The following is a 14,615-nucleotide window of genomic DNA, read 5'->3' as shown; positions in this document are numbered from 1 at the left end:
TTAGATTGTATCTGTTGTTGATGTTGAGAATCACCTCCAGGATTGTTGGATGGGATTTATGGTTGTATTCTGATCATCTGAAATTTTTGCTTGAACTATGTTGTATGATCCTTATTGCTCATGGCTATAGATGAGATTGTTGATGTTCCACCTTGTGCTCATCACCCTGGGTAGTTTGCTTCTTTGTTGTGTATATTGCAGGTTGCCATTTTTCGAAAGATGGATTAGGCTCTTGAAGGCCTGAGGAATGAACATATCATATGCATCATACGCATCATAAGCATCATACACATATCATTCTTGCATTACAGGTGTTCTTGAACAAGACTTCTCACTCTGGTTCCTGTTTTAGGCAGGATTGCTGATCGTCGTCCGCATCGCTACGCTACGAGACTGAATCAACAGAGAAGTATGGACCAAGTTCAAGCTGAGTTGGCTGAGATGAGGGCTAACATGGCCCAATTCATGACCATGATGCAAGGGGTCGTTCAAGGGCAAGAGGAGCTGCGTGCCTTAGCCCAGAGACAGGAAGCTGTGATTCCACCGGTCCACCGTGCCTCACCAGAGGGGGTCCCTGTTAATGACAACGTTGCTGCTACTACTATTCCCGTCAACAACTATGTTGTGGGTGGTGAGTTGAGGGGTATCAAAATCAATGGACATCCTCTTTCTGCAGAGACTGTCAATGTCAGAGCAACCCGTGCTCCTGTTCGCCATCCTGCTCCGTTGGTTGACAGACAGGAAGACATGTTTACTCTCCTCAGTGAGGATGATGAAGTTGTAAGGGTTGAAGAGAGGGATAAGAAGGTTGATGCCCTAGCTGAGAAGATCAGAGCCATGGAGTGTCAGAACTCTTTGGGATTTGATGTAACAAATATGGGATTGGTTGATGGGCTGAGAATTCCTTACAAATTCAAGGCGCCATCTTTTGACAAATATAATGGCACTTCTTGTCCTCGCACCCATGTGCAGGCCTATTACAGAAAGATCTCCGCATACACGGACGATGAAAAGATGTGGATGTACTTTTTCCAGGACAGCTTGTCCGGAGCTTCCTTGGACTGGTACATGGAGCTGAAGAGAGAGTCTGTGAGAAGCTGGAAAGATTTGGGTGAAGCCTTCTTGAGGAAATATAAACACAACATGGATATGGCTCAGAGCAGAACCCAACTGCAGAGTCTATTTCAAAAATCTGGTGAAAGCTTCAAAGAGTACGCCCAGAGGTGGCGTGAGTTAGCCGCAAGGGTGCAACCTCCTATGTTGGAGAGAGAGCTGACTGACATGTTTATCGGGACCCTACAGGGGGTGTTCATGGACCGGATGGGGAGCTGCCCGTTCGGTAGTTTTTCTGATGTGGTTATATGTGGAGAGAGGACTGAGAGCCTCATTAAAGCAGGGAAGATTCAGGATTCTGGTTCCTCGTCTTCCAGTTTGAAAAAGCCATTTTCTGGGGCACCCCGAAGGAGGGAGGGGGAGACTAATGTCGTACACAGTCGTAGAAATATGAACAGAGGACAGTATCGTCAGGTTGCTGTTGTGACTATCCCAGCACCCCAAACTCAACCTCAGCAACAACAACAAAGAGCTCCACAACAACACCAACAACAACAGCAACGCCCGTTTCACCCAAGGCAGAGAATGCCCGAGCGTCATTTTGATCCGCTACCAATGACATATGCCGAATTGCTTCCTGAGTTGCTCAGGTTGAAATTTGTTGAGCTTCGCACCATGGCTCCATTGACAAGAATTCATGCTGGGTATGATGCCAATGCTCATTGTGATTTTCATTCCGGTGCACCGGGGCATCATATTGAGAACTGTCGGGCTTTCCACCATAAAGTCCAGGATCTGATTGATGCCAAAACAATCAACTTTGCACATGTGCCTAATGTTGTGAACAACCTTATGCCTTAACATGGTGGGCCCAGGGTGAACAATGTGGAAGGCGAGGATGCCTTAGATTTGGTAGTCAGTGTGGGTGAGGTTCAGACGTCGTTGCTAGTGGTAAAGGAATGTTTGCTGAAAGGGGGAGTGTTCCCGGGTTGTGATGAGGGTTGCTCAGATTGTGCTAATCAAGAGAATGGTTTTGACAAGCTGAAGAAAGGTATCCAGGGACTGATTGATGAGGGTTGCCTATAGTTTGCTCGGACTGTGAAAGAACGTGAGGTGGTGTCGACTGTCACCATTTACTTCAAACCGTCCGAGGGTCCTGGACGTGCTCCGAGAAATGTTAATGCACCCGTAACTGTTGGTACCCCAGTAATTGTCTCTGCTCCAGTAACTGTTGGTGCTCCTACTACTATTTTTGCTTCTAATAGAAGACCTGTTGAGAATAGTAGAGCCGTTCCTTGGAAATATGACAATGCTTTCCGTAACAACAGAAGGCCAGAAAGTCAGACAAGACCGATGAATCAGTCTCCAGTGACCATCGATGTGCCAGTTAGAGCTCCTGTAACTGTTGGTCCGGCTGTGGACAATGTGGGAGGACCATGAGGGTTTACCAGGAGTGGTCGTCTGTTTGCACCGCAGACCTTGAGAGACAACAATGCTGAGGCTCTTGCTAAAGCAAAAGGTAAGCAAGTTGTGGTTGAAGAAGAACCTGTACAGAAGGAGGCGCCTGAGGGTTCATTTGAGAAAGATGTGGAGGAGTTCATGAAGATCATCAAGAAAAGTGATTATAAAATTGTGGACCAGTTGAATCAAACTCCCTCTAAAATCTCTATCCTTTCATTGTTATTGTGCTCTGAGGCACACCGTAATGCCTTGCTGAAAATGTTGAATCTGGCTTACGTGCCTCAAGAGATTTCTGTCAATCAACTTGAGGGTGTTATTGCGAATGTGAGCACAAGGCATGGTTTGGGGTTCACAGACTTGGATTTGACACCTGAAGGTCGTAATCACAACAAAGCTCTGCATATCACTATGGAGTGCAAGGGTGCAGTATTGTCACATGTGTTGGTGGATACTGGATCCTCGTTGAATGTGTTGCCCAAGAAGATTTTGAGCAAGATTGATGTTGAAGGGGTTGTTCTCACTCTGAGTGATCTCATTGTCCGAGCTTTCGATGGATCCAAGCGGTCAGTTTTTGGTGAAGTCACATTGCCCGTAAAGATTGGCCCGGAGGTATTTGATATTGTCTTCTATGTGATGGATATTCAACCAGTATATAGTTGTCTATTGGGGCGTCCCTGGATACATGGGGCTGGGGCAGTTTCGTCAACTCTTTATCAGAAGCTGAAGTATGTATGGAATGGTCAGGTTGTGACTGTGTGCGGCGAGGAGGACATTCTTGTGAGTCATCTATCTTCCTTCAAGTATGTGGAGATGGATGGCGAGATTCATGAAACTTTGTGCCAGGCGTTCGAGACAATTGCTATGGAGAAGGTGGCTTTTGTGGAGCAGAAGAAACCAGGTGTCTCAATTGCGTCCTACAAGCAGGCCTTGGAGGTTGTTAATTCTGGCAAGACAGAAGGCTGGGGAAAGATGGTTGACCTTCCCGTCAAAGAAGATAAATTTGGTATTGGTTATCAGCCTCTTCAAGCAGAGCAGGGTGTTCAGACAGGGCCGAGTACCTTCACCAGCGCTGGGTTGATGAACCAGGGTGACGTCTTTGTAGCCGGTAGTGAAGACGGGGACAGTGATTGTGATCTGGACAACTGGGTGCGCCCGTGTGCTCCAGGGGAGATGGTGAATAATTGGACAGCCGAAGAAATGGTCCAAGTTACTCTTCAGACAGAGTAATTTTCTTTTGTTTTTCATTCTGCACAAAACCCTACGTTCTGCCCAAGGCGTAGTGGTTCATTGTAGGGCCACATCATGTTTTCAATGATTATCATTAATAAAGGACGTTTTGCAATCAAATTTATGCTCACTGTCTTTCTGTTTTTATTTTTTCACTTTCAAAACAATAAAAATGGAAATGTTTTTGTTTTTTTGTGACTTTCTTGGACTCTTTTCTAAAATAAAGCATTGAACATCGTTCGTGCAGAATTGATCTTGCGGACTCCATTAAAAACAATTCTGTTATGGCTCAGTATGATTTCGATAATCCCATATACCAAGCTGAAGAGGAGAGTGAGGAAGATTGTGAACTTCCCAAAGAATTGGTCAGATTATTGAAGCAGGAGGAAAGGGTCATCCAACCTCATCAGGAAGAGTTGGAGGTTATCAACCTGGGTACTGAGGACGCCAGGAAAGAGATCAAGATCGGAGCTGCTTTGAAGGAAGATGTCAAGAGAGGGCTGATTGAAATGCTGCGAGAGTACGTGGAGATATTCGCATGGTCGTATCAAGATATGCCTGGGTTGGATACAGATATTGTGGTGCACAGGCTACCTCTCAGAGAAGATTGTCCTTCGGTAAAGCAGAAGCTTCGCAGAACTAGTCCTGATATGGCTGTCAAGATCAAAGAGGAGGTTCAGAAGCAGTTGGATGCGGGTTTTCTGGCAGTTACCAATTATCCCCCGTGGGTGGCCAACATCGTTCCCGTGCCGAAGAAGGATGGTAAAGTCAGGATGTGTGTCGATTACTGGGATTTAAACAGAGCCAGTCCGAAAGATGACTTCCCATTACCTCACATTGATGTATTGGTCGATAACACTGCTCAATCCTCGGTTTTCTCTTTCATGGATGGATTTTCGGGCTATAATCAGATTAAGATGGCGCCAGAAGACATGGAAAAGATGACATTCATTACACCTTGGGGCACGTTCTGCTATAAGGTGATGCCATTTGGGCTGAAGAATGTCGGTGCTACCTATCAGAGGGCTATGACAACTCTCTTTCATGACATGATGCACAAAGAAATTGAAGTGTACATGGATGATATGATTGTGAAGTCTCATACAGAAGAGGAGCACTTGGTAAACTTGCAGAAGTTGTTCGAAAGACTGAGGAAGTTCAAACCGAGACTGAATCCAAACAAATGTACGTTTGGGGTGAGATCTGGGAAGCTGTTAGGCTTCATTGTCAGTGAGAAAGGGATTGAGGTCGATCCAGCAAAAGTCAAAGCTATTCAAGAAATGCCTGAACCAAAAACTGAAAAGCAGGTTCGTGGGTTTTTAGGGAGACTGAACTACATTGCACGGTTCATATCTCACATAACTGCCACGTGCGAACCGATATTCAAATTGCTAAGAAAAGATCAAGCAATCAGGTGGAACGATGACTGTCAAAAGGCTTTTGATAAGATAAAAGAGTATTTGCAGAAACCTCCAATCCTTATACCTCCAGTTCCTGGGAGGCCTCTGATAATGTACCTTTCAGTGACTGAGAATTCGATGGGGTGTATATTGGGACAGCATGACGAGTCTGGTCGAAAAGAGCATGCTATATACTACCTTAGCAAAAAGTTTACCGACTGTGAAATAAGATATTCGCAGCTCGAGAAAACTTGCTGTGCTTTGGCCTGGGCTGCTCGCCGACTGAGACAGTATATGTTGAACCATACTACCTTGTTGATTTCTAAGATGGATCCAGTAAAGTACATCTTTGAGAAGCCGGCTCTCACCGGGCGTGTGGCTCATTGGCAGATGATTTTAACTGAGTATGACATTCAGTATACATCGCAGAAGGCCATCAAGGGTAGTATTCTGTCAGACTACCTTGCCGAGCAACCAATCGATGATTATCAGCCGATGATGTTTGAATTCCCTGATGAAGACATCATGTATCTTAAGATGAAGGATTGTGAAGAGCCTCTTGTCGAGGAAGGATCGGATCCTGATGACAAGTGGACATTGATGTTTGATGGGGCTGTTAATGTGAATGGTAACGATGTTGGGGCAGTGCTTATTAATCCTAAAGGTGCACACATACCTTTTTCTGCCAGATTGACTTTTGATGTAACCAACAACGAGGCTGAGTATGAGGCTTGTATCATGGGGATTGAAGAAGCCATCGATCTAAGGATCAAAACTCTGGACATCTATGGAGATTCCGCTCTAGTGATTAATCAAGTCAATGGCGATTGGAATACTCATCAGCCGCATTTGATTCCTTATAGAGATTACACCAGAAGGATCCTGACTTTCTTCAAGACAGTGAAGCTGTATCATGTCCCCCTAGATGAAAATCAGATGGCTGATGCCTTGGCTACTTTGTCTTTTTTGATCAAAGTCCATTGGTGGAATCATGTGCCACATGTCGCTGTGAATCGACTCGAGAGGCCTGCGTATGTGTTTGCAGCCGAGTCTGTTGTTGATGAGAAGCCGTGGTACTATGATATCAAGAATTTCCTCAAAAGCCAGGAGTATCCTGAAGGAGCGTCAAAGAATGACAAGAAGACCCTGAGAAGGCTAGCTGGAAGCTTTTATTTGAATTAGGATGATGTGTTGTACAAGAGGAACTTTGACATGGTTCTGCTCAGATGCGTGGATAGACACGAAGCAGACATGTTGATGCAGGAAGTACATGAGGGATCTTTCGGTACCCATGCTGGTGGTCATGCAATGTCTAAAAAGTTGTTGAGAGCCAGTTATTACTGGATGACTATGGAATATGATTGTTTCAAGTACGCTCGGAAGTGCCACAAATGCCAGACTTATGCAGACAAAGTGCATGTTTCGCCAAGCCCTCTGAATGTCATAAATTCGCCTTGGCCATTCGCGATGTGGGGCATCGATATGATTGGGAAGATTGAACCTACTGCTTCTAATGGACATCGCTTCATCCTGGTTGCGATTGATTACTTCACCAAGTGGGTGGAAGCAGCTTCCTATGCCAATGTTACCAAGCAAGTGGTTGCCCGGTTCATCAAGAAGGAGATTATCTGTCGTTATGGGGTTCCCGAGAGGATCATTACTGATAATGGTTCGAATCTCAATAACAAGATGATGAAAGAGCTTTGTAAAGATTTTAAGATCGAACACCACAATTCTTCTCCTTACAGACCAAAGATGAATGGTGCTGTAGAGGCGGCAAACAAGAACATTAAGAAGATTGTGCAGAAGATGGTCATGACGTACAAGGATTGGCATGAGATGTTGCCTTTCGCTTTGCATGGGTACCGTACCTCAGTACGTACGTCGACCGGGGCAACTCCTTACTCCCTTGTGTATGGTATGGAAGTAGTCCTACCAGTTGAAGTGGAGATTCCTTCTCTGAGAGTCCTGTTGGATGTCAAGCTGGACGAAGCTAAGTGGATTCGAACAAGGTTTAATGAGTTGAGCCTTATCGAGGAGAAACGATTAGCAGCTGTGTGCCATGGGCAATTGTATCAGAGAAGGATGAAGAAGGCTTTTGATCAGAAAGTGCGTCCTCGAAGCTATCAGACAGGTGATTTAGTTTTGAAGAGGATCCTTCCTCCCGGTACAGATAACAGGGGCAAGTGGACTCCAAATTACGAAGGTCCATATGTTGTTAAGAAGGTTTTCTCTGGTGGAGCCTTGATGCTTACAACTATGGATGGTGAATATTTTCCATCCCCGGTGAACTCAGATGTAGTCAAAAAATACTTCGCATAAAGTGACCCGCTGGACGAAAAGAATAAAAGAGTCCAGGCAAAAAAGGGCATCCCGGCTAACCAAAAAAAAAAGAAAGGAAAAGGTTCGGGCAAAAATTAGAGATAAAGAATAGAAAGAATATGTACACCCGGTAAGTCGAAAACCCGCAAGGGCGGCTTAGGCAAAAATGGGTATCCCGATGGATTGAAAACCTGAAAAGGCGATCTAGGCAAAAGAGGGATTAAAGCGAAGACTACAGTCTGAGTTATCTGTACTTCACCACGCTTCAGTGTCTACCATCTCGAAGGATATGATCGGTCCAATCATTCTTCTCAAAAAGCAAGGAAGTTGGGAGAAAATTGAGAATTTGTGAGTCATAACAGAATTGGAAAATAGTGGATGCCGCGTCCACATTGCCATTAGGATAGATTTTTCCTTTTGTGCGCGATTACCTCTTCCTAGGAATTGCTTCCTGATGTATTTGCCTTTTCAGGCCCATTTTCAATCAATAAAAGTCGTTATTCAGATAAATTGCTCTCTTGTTTTTTATTTTACTGTTTTGTTTGCAAAAAAACAAAAAGTCCGAATTTTTGATAAACATTGCATATAAAAAACATGAAGGCTAGACAATAACGTGCAAAAAGATAAAACATTTGAAAATCATTTTGAATGTTGAGTACACTTGGGTGCATCTTGTCCATACAATCCCCTGGGGCATGTATGTCTTGCTGTTCTGCAGGTTATTACCTTTGATTCCTGGCTAGAGCAGATAAGCCACGGTTTGTTTAGGGGTGCTTCAGCACTGACCAATAGTGTGAGGAGTTGGGTTGTCTAAAGCAAGTTCAGGACTTGTCTCCCCGGGATATTCGAGATCGGGGATTCCTCAGCAGGGTTGAGGATGTTTCCCCAGCAAGTCTAAAGTGGGCAGTCTTCCCAGCAGAGGTTTGCGTTGATGGTTTTCCCCAGTGAAGTCCCCAAGCGGATCGAGTTCGGTGAAAATTTTCCCCAGTAGGGTTAATCCTGCCCGTGGATTGGTAGGTATCCCCAGTGAAGGTGAGCATTGGTTGTTTCCCCTAGCGGAGTCTCCAAGCGGATTGAGTTCAATGAAAGTTGTCCCCAGTGGGATTTATCCTTTCTCCAGCAGCAGTGCTATTCCCCAGCTCGTTTGAGAGAATGGTGTGTTCCCCAGCCAGAGGCTCCCCAGTTGACTTGGTTTCTCTGTCGTCACCAGGGTGTCAGATCAGCAAAGCACCCCCAGTAGTGCGTCTCCCCACAGAGTTGGAGGATCAAATCAGAATTGTGTGCTCAGCAAAGCGACCAATTCTCCCCAGCAGGAGTTTGCCTCCATTTGCATCTTGCATGTAGTAATCATTGCATCATCAAATCGCGTAGCATTTCCATTCAATATGGAGCATTACGCCATAGAAACTCAAACATATGCATACATGTGTTAAACCGAATTGGACCATATCCCCAGCAGAGACGGATCATTGTTCAACAATCCGCATGGCATATTTGCAGCGGTGGCTCCTGACAGCATTCAGGATTGGTAATCCCCAGAGAGGTTTATTTCCTCACCCGCCGATGAAAGGAAAGCTTAACTCCCCAGCGTAGTCCCCGACAAGTGTGTGGCCTTGTCCTAGCATATGTAGATGTCATCCTTTCGATATCAGTAGGTGTCGTATTGATCCCCGTGTGGGTCTTGTTTTCTGGTGTCCGTAGACATCATCTTTCGATGTTCGTAGCATCCGCCTGCTCCCATTCATCCGTTGATGTCTGGTTGAGTTTCTCTTATTCGTCCGTTGGCGTCTAGTCGTGATTTCTTTATCCCTACTCGTCCGTTGAGGTCTAGTCGTGGTTTCTTTCTCCCATTCATCTGTTGATGTCTGGTTGAGTTTCTCCTATTCGTCCGTTGGCGTCTAGTCGTGGTTTCTTTATCCCTATTCGTCCGTTGACGTCTAGTCGTGGTTCCTTTCTGTTGGTGTAAGCCCTAGAGGCCAAAACTTTTGGTACTTGTATCGAATTATTTAAAGGCATTTTCTTTATTATGGTTGATTAATAAAGTCCCTGGAATAGATAGTCCGTTTAATGTATTAAGTGTGACTTAATCATGAGAACACATTAAACATAAGGACAATATTCTTAAAGTATCCGTAGTCGAGCTTTAATGTGAAGTGGGATAACATTAAAGCATTAAGACTATTATGTTTGTAGACTGATGATCACATCTCATGGATCATGGATAAAGAGTTATCAAGTCTTAAACATAGGTATGAATATTAGGAGTAATATTTATACCGGATTGACCCGCTATGAGAATACTATATAGAAAGTTATGCAAAGTGTCATAAGTTATTCTCATGGTGATAATAGTGTATACCACTCTTCGACCTGAAACCACTATGGATCCTAGATGTAGAGTCGAGTGCTTTATTGCTGATCCAACGTTGTCCGTAACTGGATAACCATAAAGACAGTTGATGGGTACTCCATGAAGCATGATGAGGGACATGAGTGTCCTAGATGGAATTTGCCAATCCTGCGTAACAGGATAAATGTCTATGGGCCCAATATTGAACTGGACAAGGGTGACACGGTCTATACCTTGTGTTCAATATAGACATAAGGGCAAAGGGGTAGCAGTGATGTGTTGCTAGATACCGCTCACTGTTTATTATGTTAAATACGTGATTTAATATAATTGCCAACGCCGCGAAAACCTATAGGGTCACACACAAAGGACAGATTGATGAGAGATAGAATAATTAAGGAACATCGTAAGGTACGGTGTACTTAAGTAGAATACGAAATATGGTAAGGTACCAAGTACTTAAGTGATTTTGGCATATTATGAGATATGGGCCAAAATGCACTTAAGTGGGCTTTTTGGCTTGAAGCACACACAAGTGGTTCTATAAATAGAACCCCTTGGGTAGAAGCATTGTAACTCACTGAGACAGAAAACACAACTGAAGAGTTGGAATTTCGTATCTCTCTCTCACTCAAAGCCTTCATTCATAACAGCTAGCACTGCGATTGAAGGAATCCGTTCATGTGGACTGAGTAGAGACGTTGTCATCGTTCAACGTTCGTGATCGCCACGTGGATATGTATCAAAGGTTTTGATCATTATCAGAGATCTGCACCAAAGGTTTGAATCGCCACAAGAGGTAACGATTCTATCACTGATCATGCTCATTCGTAAGGATCACTAAATGGAGAAATTTTTAAATTCCGTTGCGCCTTGGATGGCAATTCTCCTACATTGGTATCAGAGCCACTTACGAAACCATGAATCTGATAACTGTTTTTGTTCTGTAATAATATGATTAAAGACAGAATGAATCAAAGGTTAAATTGAGATCGATCAATTTACATATATGTGATATATGTAATCCTGATGCAAAATACATTATATATGATATAATGTTCTCGTTTCGTTCATTCAAACCCTCGATGATTGTTTTCCTTTGAGCGATCAATGGTCGTTTGCTTCTTGATCCGACATTAGTATGGTGAAGCAATGACGTGTTGATCAATCATACTGAATTAACAATCGAGATGGGTTTGACGGTCTGAAATTGGTGCATCAGGGTTAGTGACGGCACAAGGGTTGTGCTGTCAGAGAGTTATGCGATTGGGGTTTGACTGCACAAGAGTTGTGCGTTCTAAACACTTTTCCGAACAGTGTTAACCGATTAACGCGTATGGTTAACCGGTTAATGAGAAACTGAATACAGCCTTCTAAACATTTTTGGAACAGTGTTAACCGGTTAACGCAGTGCAAAATAAATTTTTTTGAGATTTTCAACAGTGTTAACCGGTTAACGCAAGGCGGAAAACAGTTTTCCAAGACATTTTCAAACAGTGTTAACCGGTTAACGCATATGGTTAACCGGTTAACGCAAGGCAGAAAAGAATTTTCTAAAAGTTTTCAAACAGTGTTAACAGGTTAACGCATATGGTTAACCGGTTAACGCAAGGAAAAATTCACCCGTTCGGCTAGAAAAAGTGCTTTGAAGTATCAAGTGTTGATATGAAAAACGACGTCAATTTTAAATGAATTGTTCATTAAAATTTTCGAGCAGGGGCGCTGCCCCCTTGACCCCTGTCCGCTGAACGGTCAGCGGAACCATCCTCCGCTGACCGGGCAGCGGACCCCCGGCTAACTCTGTGTAGTGCGATCGGTCGTCGAAATTTAATTTGATTTTAATTAATTAAAGGAATTAATAATAATAATAAAGTGTTTATTATTGTCTTGTGGTGATCGGTTATGGCCTTAGTTTTCCTTTATTCTGCTTTGGATTTTAAAATACGACCTGCGTGTCGTGCCTCTCTCTTAATCTCCCAAATGTAACTTCTTTTCTCATCTCACTCCCTCGTATGTAAAACGAGTTTCTTTTATGTAATGTAATGATATGAAGAAAGCAAAGAAGTAAGTGCCAAAGGAGGACAACCTTGAAGATCTTGCTTGAAGAAGCTTAGATCGTTATAAGTTAGCTTAGGTTCTCTCATTGGCTTGGGAGAACAATTGCGCTAGGGGCCATAACTGTTTCATTATGTTTGTATGTATGTTGATGCATGTGAATGTATGTTGATGCATGTGAGAGACGGTTTATATGATAAACAAGCCGGTGAGATCAGAAAAATTGCAATTCCCTCAAATTAAATATTAAGTTTATGCTTTCCAAGTTTTAACACTCATCAAGACTAGTAATGGATAATGTAGGTTTCGCCTACGCGAGGTGCATGATCTATATATTAGTAAGGTGCGATGGGATAATTGTAATATCCAACTGTTAAAACAATGGGTCAAACTTAACTAAACAAATTATAATAATATTATATATATGTTTAGAAGCAAGAGTTGGGAATGATCCATATGATGGATTGGAATAAGGAGTTATTCACCCAACTGAAATTTTCGAGAGTTGTATGAGATACAATTGGAAGGAGTTCCTACCTAAATAACCTAGTTTTGTGTAATCCGCCTACGCGGACTTAGAACGAAGTGAAATATGGATCTCGACCCACTAGAAAATCTTCCAACGGGATTTTCCGAATCAAATGATGAGGGTCATTTGTTTTGAGTAAAATAGTGGGAGCATATTGTAGCGGTGTATTCGTCACTTTATGATTTATTGACTAAACCAAAAGCAAAGCATACAAGGAATCGAGTCGCCACCGCACTTTTATTTATCCGAAGGAATGGCTAAAAAGCGAACAAAAGCCTAAGAAGTTTTACACATAGAAAACTAATGAAAAGATCTGAGATCGGGGTAAGGGGTAAATTACGCAATGGGAAGGTGTTAGGCACCCAAAACGTCCTAGGTACTCCTAGGGAGCCCTTTTCACACTTGTTGTATGAAATGTTATTTTTTTATGAAATATTTATTGTGCAAACATGGATGGAAGGGATGAGAAAAGAATATAATAGTTTATTATTTTTGTGTTTGAACGGATGAACCCGTTGCCTACGTACCTTTCCATGGAAGGTAAGGATCAAAACGCCGTAGTTCGGCTAAAAGATTTCCAAAATATGAGTGGGTTCATTTTAAAACAAAAGCCCTAAGGTCTTTCGTTATCCACGGGAGAAAACTCAACCTTATACAAACGACAAGTCCACCATGTGAGAAAAGCTTCAACTTGCTAGTGAGGGGTTAACCCTATAATAAGCAAGGAAGTCTTACAATTCAATCACTAAGGACAAAAGGTGAGATTAACATCAACCAACTAGGATAAATCAAACCTATGGCTAATGTATGAAAACTTATCAAGAATGGACAAAGCCACAAAACAATTGAATGAGTTGGATTAACCAATTAGGATTTATTCACAAAAGATGGTCAAGGTATGATTAGAATTCAATTCAAAGAAGTATTATGAAAATGAAGTTTGAAAATCAAAGGCTTAAGGCCTAGGTTTCTAATTTGAAAAGAGATGAGAATGTTTGCTCAGTAGTTTTCAGGTTTGGGTTAACATGCAAATGGAGGTTTAGGAAACAAAAGGATGGAGGGTGAGGGAGTGTAAAACTTCTTAGATGTTCACCTCTTGAGATCATATGTAGATGATCCAAGTGATTCCTTTGGAATAGGCAATGAGCAATAACAAATAAACAAAGCAAATGGATACCGGATGCCAATCAATGGACTTACACCAATCTCACAAACAAACTGGATACCGGATACCAATCAATGGATTGACACCAATCTCCTAAAACAAACATGGATACCGGATACCAATCAATGGATTTACACCAATCTCCTAAAGCAAACATAACATGGATACCAGATGCCAATCTATGGACTTATACCAATCTCCACAGGATGATCATAGGAAACAACTGCCAATAAATGGACTTACAATTGACTCCTCACCTAAATGGTTAAGCAACCAAGCAAAAGCAAAGTTCAAATGAACTTAAGCAACTTATGTACCTGTGGAAACATCAAACAAATCAGTATAAAGTTCAGACAACTAAACAACAGTCAATGAGTAACAAACAATCCCAATGTACACAATGCATAAGCCAAAGGTCAAACTCAAATGAGTCAACATCAACCTACAAAATACACAAAGATTAGTAATCAAAGACAAACATCAATGCTCAAATGATGGAGCATCAACAACTATGGAACTTGGATGTTCAACCTGAAAACAAAGCTCAAACGTGAGAGGCAAACCACTAGGTCAAAGCCTAGGGTCAAAGATGGAGAAAAAATTCAAAACAGAAGCTGAAAATTAACATGAATCAACTTCAAACACATCTTGAAACAATCCAAAAGGTCTCACATCAATATCATATACCAAAAGCATTTCATGATCAATTGAAGTTCAAGACAATTTTAAAGCCCAAATGTGACCAACCAGAATGAAAAATCTCAATTAAATCAGAAATCAATCAAATAATTCCAAGAAAATTCATTCTCATTCACAACATCCATAATATGCATCATACAAAAAATCAGGAGAATTGGAGATCATTTGGCATGGCAAACACATCACATAAGTTGAACAAGCAAAGGTGTGACACAAATTGTCACACCAACTTAACATGATCATAAAACAGAAATGACAAAGGGTAAAAATACCAAATCAATACCAAAATGTCAAGCAACATGTCTAGTTTCATCCTGCAAATTTTCAGAATCATTGGATTAAAAACCAGCATTT

This window comes from Lathyrus oleraceus, chromosome 7 (genome assembly GCF_024323335.1).
Source record: "Lathyrus oleraceus cultivar Zhongwan6 chromosome 7, CAAS_Psat_ZW6_1.0, whole genome shotgun sequence".
Classification (NCBI taxonomy): domain Eukaryota; kingdom Viridiplantae; phylum Streptophyta; class Magnoliopsida; order Fabales; family Fabaceae; genus Lathyrus; species Lathyrus oleraceus.
The sequence above is the reverse complement of the archived record's forward strand: the minus strand, read 5'-3'. Positions refer to the sequence as shown.